Source organism: Meleagris gallopavo, chromosome 5 (genome assembly GCF_000146605.3).
Source record: "Meleagris gallopavo isolate NT-WF06-2002-E0010 breed Aviagen turkey brand Nicholas breeding stock chromosome 5, Turkey_5.1, whole genome shotgun sequence".
Taxonomy (NCBI): domain Eukaryota; kingdom Metazoa; phylum Chordata; class Aves; order Galliformes; family Phasianidae; genus Meleagris; species Meleagris gallopavo.
Genome location: NC_015015.2, coordinates 25,846,795 through 25,864,589, shown reverse-complemented (window position 1 = coordinate 25,864,589; position 17,795 = coordinate 25,846,795). Strand labels below are relative to the sequence as shown.

Here is a 17,795-nt window from a genome sequence, read left to right as displayed (position 1 = left end):
GTACACTGTAAGTGCTACCTTTTAAATTTCCTGGTACAATTAGTATTCTGTTGCCACTGTCACTCAGAACCTTAATTTCATCTATACCATCTGTATGGGTAAAGAACAGGGAACTTTGAAGGACCTCTGTCAGAGAAGATGCTTGTACATGTATCAGGTTTTTTTACCAGCTTATTTTGCAGGACGTTTCTAAAAGCAGATGCTGAATTGTTATCTTGTAAGTAGAAGGATATGCATATAATGACTTGTCAGTAGGACAATTTAGGAAAGACTCCATTACAATTCATTAGTAGTAATAACAGCAGTAAAAATTATATTATGACAACTTTTAAAGATCCTACTTAACATTGTGGCTTGACTGTATTGAGAAGTTTGCACAAATCCACGAGCTGGAGTCTTTGTGTTTGAAAGATACAAACATCTGAAGAATAGAGGATTTGTCTAAAACACCCAAGAAAATAAATATGGTAAGGGAGCAGCACAGCTCTGTTGTGCAGGCAGGTAGGAGATGGAGGCAGGCATTCTGGGAATAGAAAAGAAGGAAAATCGGGACAGTGTGTCATTTGCTTCTAATTTGGATTTGTGTGTGGCTGAGAAGAGCAGGAATGGACCAGGAGCCTGTTGTAACTAACTGCAGCACAAACATGCAACAAAAGATATTCCATTACTCAAGCAGCAATGCAGGCAAATTTGGTATTGATGCTATTCTCCACCAGCTGGTTGCTGCAGGAACATCTCCCTGCCTGTGCTTTCTTGTTGAGGCTCCACTGCTTTGATTCCCTTCCTTTTTCTGGAACTGTGGAGCATGAGGAAGGGTGAGGCCACCAAGTCAAAATCAAATCAGCTCCACAATTTTTGGCAGATACTGTCTAACTTGCTCTTTACAACCTCCAGAACACCTCATCCATACACTCAGAGTTGGTTTTGCCACTCTAGCGCTCCTTTCTATGAGCCAGCAGGTCTTTCTTATGCTGCCAGTTTGTGAGTAACTCTAAATGTTGCTTATAAACAGTATACCAGGGACATAGGAGATGCCCATGTTCATTACCACTCTTTAAATGGAGATTATTAGGTAAAGCACGCTCCACTACTTGCATACTGTATTTCCTTTAGTTAAATAAAATGAGCTATAAAGCAAAGAAGCAGAGACTCCTTTTACTTAGAGGTCAGAAAAGCAAAAATAAGGTAGCTTCACGGAAATTGTGAGCTATGCTTTTTCAAATTGCACAGGTCTGTGGAAGTCAGCCTAAAAATACAAGAGCATTTGCTCAGAAAGATGCTAATTTATCCCCAGGCTCCCAAAGAGCTAAGGGTTTTGTAACGTGCGTCTCTGTGAAGTGTTTTGATTTCTGCAGCTGTAAAGTGCTCTGGAAGCGAAGTACTACCGTATTGCTAACACTTCTGAGATTAGGTAATTTAATGTATTTGGCTCACTGAAAGCAGAACAGCTCATGCAGCTTTGCCTGCCTGTCTCTGAGATTCAGAATCTTCACTGTAATGAGGTAAGTAAGCCTGTGGAGTGCAGGAAAGGAAAACTGCTAATCAGTTAGTCGGGGATTTCCTCTTCTGTGCTGCTGATTGCAGAACAAGTCAGTCAGCCTGATGCCCAACAAATGCTTCCTGCTGAAAAAAACTTGTCTTTAGCATATGGGAGTAAATCACCACAAAGCTATAAGCCCTGTACATTACTGCAATTCATCTGCCCCTTGCACCAGAGGTCAATGGGTAGCGATGGCCATTCTCACTCCATGTGTATCATAGGCCCCAAGGGGTAAAACTTAGATCTTTTCCATATTGCCTTCAAGAATGCTCACTGGTATCTATCCTGTGAGATGATCAAGAAGTGAGAAGCTTTGCTGGGGCTGCCAAGCACATATCTAGGCTTTTGTGAGATGTTTTTTCTGTTGTGTTATCAATCCAGTTAATGTCACTGTTGTGCCCAGGCCCACCTGAGCAATGTGAAAGCACTGCGTTCTTGCTCTTTTTCAAGGATAATGATTGTAGTGAATGCCATACCGATGTGGCATAATTCCCATTCCCTGGTACACCTCCTGGAGCGTGCACCGGAAACAGGTGCCATAGAACCCTCCTACCCTTCTGTGTAAACAAAGCTAATAACATCCTGGGTTAAATTAGCATTAATCTGAATGCAAACAGCAAGTTGCCCAATAATGCACATTCCTCACTTTAGCAAACCAATAAATGGCCACGTGTGACCTCCCAGCTCTTCTCTTTCACACCAAAGTATGTCACCCTGAAGAAGACTTGCCATCATGAGTTGTAATCTTTTTTGTGTGCTTGTTATTAATCTGAGATGCGTAATCACTTTTCTGTTCTCTGAGGGTTGCCTTTTGCTGTCATGATATTGCTTCTTGAGACTTTGTTCTGCATAAATGCAGTTTTCCATTTAGTTGTTGTGTACACTGAGAACCCTTTTCAGAAGGTCAAAAAGCCTGCTCGTATCAGACTTCTATGCTCTACAGATCCTATAAGGACTGATGGAGTTACCAGCCAGGCTAACCCATGAGTATCCTACTGAGGGCAATGAAAGCTGTATCTCCACGCACATCCTGCAGCATAACACAGTGACAGAGCCATCTGTATCTTATAAAAAAAGCAACAACCACTTGCTTATTTATAAGAAGAATCCAGAGGAAAATAAATCTGTTTACGATGTGTGCTGTTATTTAGTTGCAGTCAATAACTGTGTTTGTTTAACACTGGCGTACTGCTCCAGATAAGACTGATTGTCTCATTAAGGGAAATGAGTCAGGGAGAATATTTTTGAATCATTTGCTATTGATTTAAGAGGTGTCACTGTATGAGGGTAGTTGGTAGTGATGAAATAGAAAGAATTCTGAAGATCAAGACATTTTGGAGATTCAGGGAACGAAGAAATGGGAATATTCCTAGTGTTTATAGGTGGAGACCAGCGTTCCTTTATTCTTTGCTCTTACCTATGACACTGATTCCCTTGGTATGTGTGGGTAAACCCCTCAACTCCTTTGTGCCCCACCTAATAGTAAAATGCAAGTGTTACATGGATGCAATGAACAGCATCTCTGCATGTGGGCACTTGCTGTGGTTGTGGCTGAATTGCCTCACAGATATCTAAAAAATGACTGCTAGTCCTTACATTTCACACTGATGCATCATGAGATGAGTCATTTGCTGTGACTCCACCACTGAGGTAGTGCGACAGGAGTAACAAGTGCGCACACAGAATGTGCAGTGACCTTCTTGATAACCTGCCTGTTACAGTAACATAAATTCCTTACCTCTCTCTTCTTAAGATTAGCAGGGACAGGAAACCAATGAAGCACTTGAATTTCCTGTTACAGTGCCAGTGGCTGGAATTCATCTCTAGCTCTCCCAGTTGATTCCACTGCCCCAGTGGTATAAATCAACAGTATTTCTATTTAAGTTAGCTATTAACTTTGGTGTAAAACATATTTAAGTGAAATCAAGTTCGATATTGTCAGTGAGCCAACAGAATCTTAATTCAGGACAGGAATTTTCACATTTTGCTTCTCAAAGAAACACTAATTTAAACTTTTCTATTTCATAAATAGTTTAATTCTGTCACTATTGCTGTTTGTATAGAAACTTCATACATGATCACGGCCTGAACCACTGATTGAGCACCTGGGGAAAGGACCCGGTCAGCCCTGGGAGCACAGGTGAAGGCAATTCAGGTGTGTGACCAGAAGGGGTGGAGCCTGGCTGCACCTCTCTTAGATCCCATTTAAGGGCTGAGTGCCAGCGGGGAAGGATCTCTGTTTGGAGGTCCCTCCTTGATGGAGCTTTCCACTATGAACCTGAAATCTTCTGGTATGGGTGAGCAATCTTCTTATCTTCCTTTATAGTACCTTTCTATTGTGCTGGTCCTCCTGTCATCGCACCTCTGTTGTAATGCATTTCCTGTTGTACTGATCTATCCAATTGCTGCACTGTTGTTCTACTGTATTTTGTGAAAGAAGACTGGAAAGCAGTGCATGTCAGTGTAAAATTTATGTTGTGTAACTAGGCTTTAATACTTTGTCTTGAATCAGTCTCTTGAAGGAAGCAGTTCTTGGTTTGAGGAAGGGGCACTCTCACGGGAGTTTCATTTATTCCTATTACCTCCGGAGGGAAAGAGAAGGTTTTTGCTTCCTGAGCTTTTCGTTGATTTTGACTTCTCAATCTTTGCTGATGTGTATCCTGAGGAAGCCCTAGAAACAGGTATGAAGAGTGCTGTTGTGATTAACAGGCCAAACCAAGGTAGCATTTATAACTTTCTTTTATCTTGCCTTCTCTGATGGAAGGACAGAGGCCAGGCTGGTAGGACAAGTTCATAGAGGGTCTTTTGTAAGGTCTCGGAAGAGGTATGTTAGCATTAATGAAGGCAGGCAGATCTCATGTTAGCACGGTACCAAATTACAGTACTGGCAGATAAAATTACTCTTGCTGCTGAACTTAACGTGAGTGAAGAATTCTGTGAAAATGCAAACAATCTTAAGTCGTGATTTCTCTGGGTTAGTCCAGTTGTTGTAGAAATTGTTTTGTGTAACTCTATTAAATCTTGCTGCATTTACATTTATTTTAAAACTTCCAAAAATCACTTCTCCTGAAATTTAATTTTCAGATAGTCTAAGCAGAAGATAAAGAAAATACTAGCAATTATGAAAGTCTCTTTACCTGTTATTTCATGAGACTTTTTTTTTCCTCATTTCCTTCAAAAAGAGATTTACCTTAAGACTTGTTAAAAACAGAAAGTGTTGGCATCTCTAGGAATGCTCCAATTCCATAGCACTTCAATGCTGATTATCCAGTCTTTTTTTTTAATTATTTAGAAAAATACAAATTACAGTGTGGTGATATGGAGACTTTGCTGATTCCCGAATAAATTAGAAACATGCAAAAGAAGGGGGCATGGAAATCCCAACCACTTTTACTAGGTGGTTCTCAAATCATCAATTTTAAATTAATTGCAGGGGTTTTTTATGTGTTTGAATCTAAGCATGAACTTAAGCAGAAAACACAGATATCTGTAAACTTGAAGTCTTTCTTCCCTTTAAAATAGGGGTGCATAGTTTGAATCAAAGATGGTAAATGCCTTTGAAGTATTCAAGTCTTTTACCATAGCTTGATGTCTATCTGGAAACAGGAAAAGGAAGGTGTCTTTGTTGGGAAAGCGTATTTGTACTGAAATTTTATTCCCAATACTGAATTTACAAAAACAACCTGCCATTTCTTCTGCAGATAAGTTAGAGAAAGCATGTAATTTATAGTGCATATTGCAAGTGGAAAGCAACTGTCACTCATTTGATATCAGCATTTTAATGGCACTTGTTAGGCTTTTGACTGATTACTCAGACATCTGTATGGGCCGAAAATGATGGGTGAAGTAGTCTGTTGGGTCTGGAAATGTTATTTAAAGCAGGAAGTTTTTGTTAAATTTCATTAAATATTCAATTTCCAGATGCATGGTTGTGGAAATTGTTTTTTATTCTAGGAGAGGAAAGGTATCGCCTTAGGGGTAGAACACAGGAAAAGAGTAAGGTATGACCAGTGCCAAGCAAATAGAAATAGATTCTGAGCAATGTATTTCCACAGGTTGCTAACTGTGCCCTTGGTTCTATGCTGTGTTTTGGGCCCATGGCAGCAGCCACTGCAGAACCACCTGGACAATGGGATACTCATGTGACAATCTGAAATAGGTGCCAAATAAGAAATTTCCCCCCTTTCTCAACCTATTAAAAGGCTTTGTGGCTTCAGGTTGTGTCTTTAGCGCTTCAAGGAGCAGGCAATGTTTTATCAGGGAAAGGATACTCTTGAAACAAACTAGTCACGAGAGGAGTGAGGTCTGTCTTCCCCTTTGCACGATTCCTCTGTGTACCCTTCTCCCCGAAAGAAAAGGTTCCTCAAGAAACAGCAGCTCACCCAGTGCCAGACAGTCTTCTGCTACTTCCTTGTGCCTTCACTCACCAATGTGCCTGTACAGAAGGTGGGGTGCTACAGAGGTATGAAATGAAAGTTGTAGGCCAACTTCATACTGTTAGCAGAAGTTGAAATATGTGGATGAGCACCATTACCTAGGAAGTTACATCGATTTTTTTGAAGGCTATAGGATAACAAAGTCCCACTGTTCATAGTAACAAATCCCATCTTGCTTCAGTGTTGGTTTTAACTGAAACAGCAGTCCGTATATAAAGCCACCGCTGCCTTTCTCAAACAGAAGATAGCCTAATATGTTATGTTATATTGAGAGGGAATCGATGACTTGCTTTTGAAGAGCGTGGCCTGAAATGCAGGTGACTATTGCATTGTACAAAAGGACTGAAGAGCTGTCAAACTGTGGAGGCTACAACTGGTTGCTGGGAACTCACTGCACCTAGCTGACTGCACTGATAGCATCCAAAGACCTTTCTGTGCTCTTCTAATATCAACAGCAGACAAAGCACTGAGGAACCCCACAGTGGTAGTTTTGCCTTCTGCTTCAGTTCTTCTGTTTCAGGCTTAGTGAAACATTTTAGATAACTTTCTCAAAAACAAAAACAGACAAACAAAAAAAAAACCTGAGGCTTAGGGGCATACAAATCAAATGTTGTTCTCATGCAGGCAGGATACATGCTAATTAAAGTCTGCTATGGGTCTGAGCAGCTTGCGCAAATGCCAGAGTGGCCACGGGACCCACTGTGTGTGGGGCTGATATACAGAGGAGGCAGGAAGGGACAAGGCTGGTGCTGCAGCTTCAGGCTGCAGATCCAGAGCTGTAGCACTGGATTCCCACCTTCCTGGAGATGAACACGGAGGGCTTTAATCTCAGCTTTTTGCACAACTGTGATTTGTCTAATTACTGTGTGTTGGCTATATCAGGCAAATCTCTTTCACTTCCTGTCTTCACCTTCGGCTAAATATAAGTCTCCTTTCCTTTAAATAAAAGATTGGCCTATGTAAGCCTAATACAATGATTTGTGTAATGATTTGTGTAATTAGTTTATTTAAATTTCTCCTATGCATTATAAAGTTGCTGCTTTGTCTTTACAGTGTAGTTTTGGTTTAAAATTTTCGTATATTAAACAAGAAACTGAATAGGAGGAAATTTCTATAGCTTGTTATCTGCAAAATGTTTTGGAGAGCAGATGACTTCTGAAAGCCATATTTAATGAATAATATTTAAAATAATACCACCTTGCTAAACTTGTTTTATAAGTGTCAACTTAGAAAAATCTCTTCTATATTGTTATGCCTACACGATGACTGATTCTAGAGCTATAGAAAAGCAAAAGACCTAAATAAGAAATATGAATAGAAGCAAAATCTCTTGTGCCTCACGTTTTGACAGTTTACATCAGTAATGTGGTTTTACTGGTCCCCTTGCCTCTAGTTACCTTCCAGGCAGGGCTCTAAGCTTTCAATTGAGATCATAACTGCAACTATGAAATAATCTTTAGAGACTAATATTGTGGTGTGTAAGATGAATTACTGCTGTAAGTAATAGGTGGTATTTATGAAAAGCAAATTCCACTGAGCGTGCTTTGTGATTTAGGCCCTTGTCTACTGATAGTTTGTAACTTCATGTTCCCTTTTCACTGGAAGCTTCTGTGTTTGGAAGACGCACCTGACCCCTACGTACACTTAATAGAGGAGGACCAGAGCAGTATGTGATTTCTCTGCTGTGTGTTTCCTTGTACCTTTTTAAATTATGTATTTTTCTTATTTTTGAGTGGGAAGTGGATGTTGAGAGGTTTTGTTTTGTTTTGTGGAAAGCATTGGCATATGACTAGAAGGTTTGCTCTTTGCTAGAAAATGTTAACTACTGCATTAGGACTGTGCTGTCTATGTCAATGGGGTGTCTTGTTTTCAAGGTAGCATGGGAGTTTCTGTTGCTTGGAAAATGGTCTGATTTCATCTTTTGGTAGTGACAGAGCTCCATCTGGGAATGAGGTGATCCATGTTGTTGCCAGTCAGCTTCTGTTACTCTGGAGGTGGTGTTCACTTTGTAAATAGAGGTTCTTTTGTGTTTCTCCTTCCCGTGCCAAAGGTAGAGCTATTTTTAAACAGCCTATCGCGTGCCATGGCCAATAGCAGGCAGTTATCTGGTGGCCTTTTCTTGCTCAGGGATTTGGATGGGGGGGTGTGTGTGTCTGTGTTCCAGTGGCCACTTGAGTTTGCTCTGTTCATAAGAACATCCCTGAGATGCTGCCCACCCAGTTTTCCTGAGGAGGGCCAGTGCTGCCTGAGAGAAAAAGTCAGACTCATGAGCAATTTCACCTGGCTAAATCAGCCTGCCTACAGCAGAGCCCAAGGGACAAGCAGCTCTCATACTGTGAAGGAGGGTTGTCAACTGCTTTCTTGTATCTGTCCATCAATCTCTGTGTGGCAGAATTGCTAAGATCACTGCCCATATACATCTTTAAACTGAATGTAGGAAGAGCAGAAGCTTCTGTGTTTTCCAGATACATCGTTATTTTGACACACTGAAGTGTAGTCAGGCCTGATGTTGGCAAGAAGTGGGTTGCTGTGATTATTTCTTACATTTCTTCTTACATTTGGGAAACATGTACTTAACAAACTGCTGGGAAACAGCATCTAATTATTTTCATTTGTGAGGTTTTTTTATTATTATTAAATGGGTTCACCTACAGAAAGTTTTGCAAGTTTTGATGCAAATATTGAGTTGCTCACTTTGAATCATCATTTACTTAGGCTTGATAGGAAAAGAGAATCATTTGCCCTCAAAAGGAAAACTGAACACCTACCATTTTCTGGTGTTTGCATTTAATTGTAATTTTCTTTCTCCTTTTTAAATTCTTCTGACTCTGTTCTGGAAATCAGAGTTTAAAAAGTTGTTTTAATCAACTAGTTGATATCTTTTTTGTTTTGTTCAGCTGCATGAGAATTTTGGATCATGTCAAATTAGGATATTAATTATTCTAAAACACAGAAAGCACAGAAATGATCAGTTAATTCTCCTCATCTCCACTGCTGGATCCAACAAAGATTGTTTCTTTCAAGTAGCAGGGAAGCACAAAAATATATCCAAGTACATTATGTTAAATAGCACTATTTTCTGTTATACTTGCCTACCTATCCTTCAGTCATTTTCACTTTGAGATTTCTTTGTCCTCTCAGGATTTTCTCTCCAGGGTCCGCAGTTTCATTACTAGAGGTACAGACACTGATCTCCTAATTCACTTATCTCTCTGCAGAGCATGCACATCCAGGGAAGAAGTGCACATTTCCATCCAGTATGTGTAAATGACGTGTTGTGTCATAAGGTGTAGTATTGTAGCAGCTAAGTGCATAAAAACTTAAACTTTGTGATGTCAGTTATTATTCTTTGGGCACCCAATCTTTGTATCAAAATATCAGAATTTTTCTAATGCTAGAACTGTAAAATTGTCCAGTCCTTGTTCAGCATTCATAGCAGCTTGCTTGGCTCTGTTTAACAGATTATTACGGGCATTAGATGGTTCTTGTAACATCTCTGTCCCTAGAGTAACCAGAGCACTGTAAGGATTAGCAATGTCTGCTATGAGTGCAGTCAAGGCAATGGAAGCAGGACAGGGAAGTGCAAGGTTTCATTTCTGTCCCAGTTGCTATTCAATGTCTCCAGGTGCACTGGGGGTGTAGCAGGGGCATTAGGGGATAAGGGACCAATGGTGCTGCAGGCAATGCTTTGCATCATGAAAGCCATGAGCATGAGTGGTGTGCTATGCGGCTTTCAAGTCCAATTTACTTTACTATATAAAAAGTGTTAGACATTATGCTGAACTCCTAGCTCTTTATTCTGCAGATGCCTTACTCCCAAAGTATTGCAAGTTACCTGAGATCATCAAACAAGCTCAAAGATAAACAGACTTAATCTAGTGAAGTGGTTGCTATTCTTGAATACAAACCTACAGTCAGTATTACCAAAAGGAAATCTAAATCGGGAGAAGGAAGCCGGTGGGGGATTGAGTGCAGCTCCATTTTCTGCTCCAGGACTGCTTTGTCCTCTTGACTTCTCCCTACCTTAAAGATAAGAGAACCTTGCCTCACTGCCACTTGTTCTTTTTCTGCACTAGCTTTATGAACTTTTTAAATAACATTAATGCTACTAAGGTTGCATTAATTTCTACCACGCGACTCTCTGCTCTTGCAGTGCCCATTGCATCTCTTTCAGGTTGAGTTTCTTTGGGGGAGATTACCATATCCTCCAGATTACTTCTGTACTTTCTGTAATTTTGAGAAGTATTTTCTGTATGTAAGTTGTCCTAGCACCTAGTCAATCTTTAATTTGCTGCCAGCTCTTTACATTATTACTGCTCATTTTGTGGTTATTATAGGCAACATTCTTGGTATTTATGTGCTTTGCAAAAAACACTAGTTCCTTATTTTCCTACTTACTGTTTTTCTATTAAAGCAGAGATTAATGTTAATCCCATGAAAACCCGATTTAGAGTAACTTACTGGAAGATGATTTGCTATGGTGGGGATTGCTTTGCCTACTTGTGCGAGACTTGAGTTGTCTTTTTCATTGCTGTTAATTAAATTTATAGCATAATCACTAGCAGTTTTCTTTGTTGTATTCATTATTAATTATGTTGATAAATACTTCCAGTGGTAACAATTGTTACTGAGGCTTTCTAGGTTTAAACATCAGATGAAGGAAGAAATGTTTACTCCAAGTATTTTACTACCAATTCGGGCATTTTTAATGTCTGGGTGATGGTTTGAGAGTTAATTATATCCCATAGTTTATGACTCTGGTTTGCATAGTCATTTTCATCACTAAAGGAAAGTAATCATACCAATCTTTTCAAAATGAATCTGTATTTATGTCCACTTGCAACGTATTTATCGGTAGCCGATGAGTAATTAAAGTAACTACAAAGTCTTCACTTTCTTCCCTCCTTGCAATAAGTTCTTCTTGGATCATTTTCATGGTAGTAATGTTGAGTACCAGTAACCACCAGTTTTTCAGCATTAAGGCAAAATCTAATTTCTGAGAACAATGCAACTCTTAAAAAAACATATTTACAACTATAGAATTGGTTGCATCTGTTTTAAGAGATATCTACCAACTTCAACACTATGGTTCTAATGAGGCAGTTTTCAAATAAATCCCTTTGGTGGATCCTGGCCTTGGTTTGGCTACTTGCTTTATCAGGGCACAAGAGTTTTGTGAATGTAACCTCTTCCAGCACTTAACTAGTGGCTGACCCTACCACTGCAGTCATCGTGAAGAGATGAGTCTAAGAACACCAGAGGTTATTAAAATAGCCATTCTCACCTTGTCATGGAAGGATAATTAAATTTTGTGAATATAGCAATGTCAGGTGGAAAGTACACAGTAAATCCAAATACATTCTCCTTGTAAGAAAGGTATGTAGTTAAGATGATGGCTACCTTAGGAATTTAATTGGTAACTTAAATTTGAAACAAACTAGCAATGAAACAGTATTAGCTTTCTTAAACCATCAACAAATTTTAAACCTAGAAGCATGAGGGACTAGGTGTTTAAAAAAAAAAAAGTGCTGGCATTGTTGCTTTTAAATGCTGAGTCACTTTCTGTAGTGGAGGAGTTAGGTTAAATGTAACCTGTTTTCCAGTTATGAGAAAACAAAATGTTAATGAGGACTTGGAATTTTAAGAAATGAGATCAGTAGGTGTATTCAGCTGTACCTTTCACTATTTCATTTTAGATAGAAATGGCTGTCTGCCCAGCTTAAAATTATCCACATTTATGGTTCTTGGTTCGTTATGTACAGATATTGTCTCTAGGAAAGCTGATGAAAAGCAGCTGCTCAAGTGAAATCAATGCAGCTGATCTGTTCCTGGGTGTGATTGAAGCAGAATAGTTACTCCTCTCTGCTCATTATTATTATTTTTAAATATGGTTTGTGACCAAACTGCTTGTCCGGGGACCTGAGTGGTCTGGACAAATACTGAGGTGGAAGATTAGGACAGTCTTCTTGTTTGATAGTTGATGACTGAAACGCTTTTTTAAATTGAAGTTAATTTTTTGAAGTTGATAAAAGAGCTTTAAGAAAAAGAACAGGCGTCAGAGAAAAGACTGCCTTAAGTGAGTATGTGAGGAAGGACTGGAAAATTTCCTTTAGCTTACGTAGAACTTGGTAAAAATTATCTGTAAAAAGCTCTTAACTTGCTAGGAAATGTTTACAAAGAAGCATCCATTTAACTTGATTGCTTATGTATAAGTGGTGATATCATATGTACATTATATCAAGTGTAAAGCATTTTCTTGTTATGAATGCTGTTTAAAAAAAAAATCATAATATTCCACTACCATGAGAGGCTTTTCTGATGTGATTAAGTGCAGGACAGTCAATCTTGGAGAAAAGAAAAGGATGTAAGGATGTAAAAAGGATTGATCAAGTTAGTCAATGTTAGTACAGTTGTCTAATGACTTGTATGGTAGCATAGCTGTCAGTGTCTGAAATGAAATTACATGGTTTTGAGAGTAAGGGCAAAATTTCCTTAGCTGTAAAGCCAGCGGTATCCATTTTGGCAGAATCCATTGCACTCATGCTAGAGATTCTGTCATTCAAATCCAGAAGTGATGGTGAGAGTTGAGTATTGCTGGTTGTGCTAATACAGCTGAACTTTTGTGGTAGTAAAACATTTTAATTTCTTCTGCATGTGAATATTATTACTTATTTCAGTAGTGTTGGGTTGTTATACAGATGAGTCTTGGCTCCTTTGGGCCTTTGGTTTTTGTGGACAGCCTGGATTGGAACATCTCCTTGCAGCTTTATGTATAACAAAGTACAAGAGATAATTGAAATGCCTGACAAGCAAGAGAATGGGGGACATACCTCACAGCTAAGGCTCGTTATAAGTGACACTGCTGTTCGTTTTGGATCTGAATTAAATACAGGCCATATAAATCTCTGTCCAGCTATTGTAAGTCACAGAAGCACAGACCTGCTTTTCAATTTGTCAGATATGCTTCCAAATTAAGACTAGAACCGACTTTTTTCTTTCCAAGCCTAACCTATATCAGTGTTTGACGTCATGAATTATGGTCTCATGTTTCTGCTCTAAAAATAAGAGAGGTTGTACTTTCCCCATGTAAACATTAGTAGAATGAACTTCCCATTTTCTGGTTCCCAGCCCTTTCCATTCATCCTCACTGCTGGGCAAATCGTACAGTCATGTGAATAATGTCTGACAGATCTGCTGGGATTGATTCCATGCAGGATATTTTCTTTCTTTATTCTGGGAGGGAAAGACGTGACCTCTCTGAAGTTTCTGAAATCCAGCAGCACAGTTCGTCCTTGGGAGTATTTTCATCACCCATTATCCCTACCCTCTGGTGACACCTGTTGTCAGCAGCATGTTATCTAGTTCAGCAGCAGAATCAGGACAAAAGGGAATTACAGATTCCTGACAGAGACCATGTCAGAGAAGCCAGCAATTATTTTTGCCACTTGCATGAAGAAGGCTGAATGAGAATTCATCATGTTTTAATCAGTAAGGTGGATAGGACAAGTGAATGCAGAGTCAGTATTCAGATCTGCAGTGGCCTGATTCAATGAAGAGCTCCTCTGACTTGTGCTTTTTCCGTGTATGTCTGCTGCATTCATCACTGGAGCATCCACCAAGTGCTCGCATCTGTAGAGGAGCTGATGCAGATGTGCTTTTGTTGAAAGTGCGTGTGAAAAGTGGCTGTGGGCAGTCTGGCAGGAAGGAAATGTGTGATGGAGTGAATTTCTTCTGAGCAGAAGCCAATAGCTCTCTTCCCACAGATGGAATAACACAAGGAAGGGGAAAAAAGTAGTGATTTTTCAGGCTTACCAAAGTCTCTCCAGGGTGTTCATTTGCCCACAGAGTTCTCGTTGTCCCTTTCAATTAAATTCCCCAACTCTCTGCAGTGCGGGAGCTTCTCAATCAGTTTCAGTTGGCATTTTAATTGTCTTAGGGTAGTCTCTGTTTTCACATGCAAATTTACTTCAAGATGCTGAAAAGGGATTTAAGTAGGGTGCCAGAAAACTCATGGGAAGGACGCTGTAGCTTTCTCCAGACACTTAAGTAGAAGAAATTCTCAGGCAGTGAGGAACAAACTCCGACATGTAGTCTGTGCCAGAAAGGCTGGTCTCATTTTCCAAAAAGGAAGGGGGGGAGAGGAAACCTGCAAAACCAAAACGCCGTCCCCAGTATACACAGACAGAAGGCTGCAGGGTGCTGCAGTTGGAGAGCTAGCATCTGCTGCCGGGTTGGAGGCAGAGTGTGTGGCATTTGGGTTCCCTCTGCTGGCTCAGCCTTGGCCACAGCCTGTGTGATAGGAGAATGTCCCTCCTGAAAGATTTCCCTGGTGACTTCATTCTGGGACCTTTTGTAGCTATCACATAACTGGGTTGAGGGGCAGGAGTAAATGTACACCTAACTCTCTGAAATAAGTGATTCTGAGTTTAAGCAAGCGCTAGAAGTTAATGCTGCTGGAAGGCATACCTTAGTTCTGAAGAGGCACTGAGATACCAACTATAGTATTATTGCTCTTCCAACAGAGTAGGCACAGCCCCAGCTTACACAGCACTGTGTCAATACTTGATGACTGATACAAAGTGGAACAAGGGCCTGAGTCAGCCCAGAGCCAGGGAACTTAGACAGCAGCGGCTGGTGCAGAGCTCATTACCTGTTTGGTGTGCCAGCTTCACACGTGGGTGACTGAACAAAAATTCCAGAGATCTCAGTGCAGAATAAGCACTGGTACCCATGCTTGCACTCTGTGCATGTGTCCTAAGTTGCTTATGTGTTATGTAGACACAAGGTTGGAATCAGTGAGATATCAGTGACAGTGAATGTGGCATGAATGGGGCTGGAATCATTCCTACCATTTTAGACACTTTCTAAATGTGGCACCAGCTAGGTCAAATGACAATAGCACAGAGAGTGTGAGGAGCTCATTCCACTAGGAACATATTCAGTGTTGAATTCCTGAGGAGATATATATATATTGATTCAAGGCACACTAACTCAGAAGATAACGGATGTTTTTTTGATATTGAAACTCTGTTTGGGAAAAAAAAAAAAACCACGAAAACAGCACTCATAGAGTTTTCCTTGAAAACTCCAAACTGGGGAAAAGTTGATGGAAAGTTTTCACTAAAGTTAGCCATGAGAAGATATGATGTTCCACTAAAATAAACTGTATTCTAGTAAAAGGTGACAATAGTAAAAAGAATGACCTAATTTCAGAAACTAAAGTAAGAAAGTGCCTTTAAATGCTGGGTCCCAGAAGATCTCATCTGAGGGTTTTGATAGGTAAAGAAAGCTTTAAAATGAGCACTCTCCATAAGGTTAAAAACATGAACAATTTTCACACAAGATGTAGTAGATTAGCAGGGTTTTGGAAGTGTTCTCTTTTAGTAGGGTGGCTGCTTCTGCTTTGTTGTTTTTTGTTTAATTTATTTAGAAAAATCCCTTTCTACAAAATTTTGGATAGAAATGGAAAAGCTTCGTATGCAACCATAGAGGAAGGAACTCTGAACTTTAGCTTCCTGTAAATGTGTACGAGGGATGCAACTGTTGATGCACCTGAAAAAAAAAAAAATTGTGTTCATTGCAATGATTAGAAAATTGAGAAGGAATTAAGAGATTTGCATCAATCATTGCACCTATGTGTTCCTGAATTTTAGATGTCATTGGGTTTTTACTTTTGATGCTTAAAACAAAAATCTGTTTTAAGACGTCCTACCTGGCTAAAAAGATACCAGTGTGTTAGATGAAGTGTGTTGTTTTCCTTTTAGGTTGCCATTCACCTATTTCTAATAGTTCTTCTGTCATTCTCCAGGATTGCCTTTTGTTTATGGAAGGGACCAGAGAAGAACTTAATTTTCCAGCTTCCTTTCAGGTTCTTTAAACAGTTAAAAATGCATGTTTTCAGCAATCCCACCAAAACAGAAAGTGAAGGAATCAGAGATGAGTGTTTGGAACCGGATGTGAACTTGGATTCAGATCAGTTTATGATAATGCTCAAAGTTTTGGTTTTTTTTTTTTGAGCAGGCTACTTTCTCTGCTGAAAAGAATCTGGGAGCTCTGGTAGACACCATGCTGAACATGAGTCAGCAATGTCCCTTGCTGCTAGGGCTAATAGTGCGTTAGACAAAGTACAGCCAGCAGGTCAAGGAAGGTGATCCTTCCTTCTACTCAAAACTGGTGAAGCCACAACTGGAATGAGAGGCGTTCTGAGCCCTCTCAGTTCAACATAGATGTCTGCATACTGGAGAGAGCCACCAACATGGCAAATGGTCTGGAATGTCTTTCCTGTAAGGAGAGAGTGAGAGAGTTGGGACTGTTTAACTTGGAGAAGCAAAGGCTCGGGGGGAATCTCATCAATGTCTATGAAAACCTGAAAAGAGGGCACAAAGAAGATGGAGCCTGGTCTTTTCAGTCATGCCCAGTGCCAGGATGAGGCTGTGGGCACAAGCAGTCACAAAAGGTTCTGCGTAACAATCAGGAGGCGCTTGTGTGCTGTGTGGGTGACAGAGTGCTGGCACAAGCTGCCCAGAGCAGCTGTGGAGTCACCTCCTTGGAGATCTTCAGAAGCCACCTGGCTAGCCCTGCTTGAGCAGAGGTTGGACCAGATGGACTCTGAGTACCATGCCAACTCCACCCATTCTGTGATTCTGTGATAGCACTGCCCAGAGTTGAGTCCTGGCAGTTCAACCACAATTCTTGAGCCCATACCAAATCTAACTAGTTTTATACTTAAAAATTTTTTTGCATCTATCAAATAGCAGCCATAGGGCAGGATTTCCATGTATACAGTGGTCCTATATATCTCTTGTTCTGGTACAAGGCTTTGAGGTGGTTGTGAATTGCTTTCAAGTGTTCTCTCACCTTCTTTGCAGCTGCAGTGTTACTGTGCAATTTATCATTCATTACATGAGAGCTTTGCAGTACTGAGTCTCAAGATATTTACAATAAAGAAATGTCATCTAAATATTAATGTGTGGTCTCTTTGTACCAAGTTTAGTCAGGATATGAGGAAAAAGTCAGATACTAAGAACTATTTCCCGGACTTTCTCATTGTAGTATTCACAGATCAGATTGACACCAACTTCAGGAAAGTTCCTCGCTAAGCCTGGAGAGGGCTGGAGCCTAAGCGTTCCACTAAGCATTCCACCATGAAATCCCTTAGCTAATTTGAGTTATTCTTGTTTTTTCTAGGAATGTCTTGACAGGTTGTAACTTTAATTTATCCAATGCATACTGTTTGATTGTTTGTTACTATGGCATCATACAAACTGTATGGAACAGCTTTATAAAGTATGTCTTTGTGTCTGTCTTTTCTGCAAAACTAAAGTAAGCACATTAGAGGTTGGTTGCTAATTTAGGCAATTACTTTGGACTTTATCCACATTTGAAAACCCACTAAAAACCAGTTTGCTCAGTGATTTTTTTTTAACAGCATTTTTTAACCTGCATTATACCTACAAGTATTCTTTTTTTTTTCTTAATGTGAGGTGAAACAAACCTGAATACAAATACTTTCAATGAACAGATAGTGAATGAACTCAGGTTAAGTATATGTTAAAAATAAAGAAGGCAGAGATGAGAACATTGTTCTACTTATTTTCCATTAATAATTTATGGAACTTCAGTCTCTTCCAAATACTTTATACATTGTACTAAGGACAATGCGAATAGAAATGATGAAAAGTTTCTGGTAATTCTTATGCGCAAAGTAGTCCTATGCATCATTTATCATTGTATCATATGCCCTTATTTATAACATTTCTTTTCCTGGTTTAGAGAAAGACAAGAACAACTGTTATGAAATACTGGGACAGTGGGTGTGG

General features: G+C 39.8%; 1 protein-coding gene across 5 annotated transcripts in view; it reads left to right on the top strand.

The window, feature by feature from the left end:
- Positions 1–17,795, top strand: part of RGS6 (regulator of G protein signaling 6) — a 232,202-nt gene that overhangs the window by 108,810 nt on the left and 105,597 nt on the right. Inside the window, exon 1 of one of the 5 annotated variants that reach the window (XM_031553562.1) lies at positions 3,767–3,837. The exons of 3 other annotated variants lie outside the window; for them this stretch is intronic. The gene's annotated coding sequence lies outside the window, so the exon portion shown is untranslated. Of the gene's footprint in view, positions 1–3,766; positions 3,838–17,795 lie in introns of those variants that run through there. One more of the 5 variants, XM_031553563.1, reaches the window with a different exon arrangement.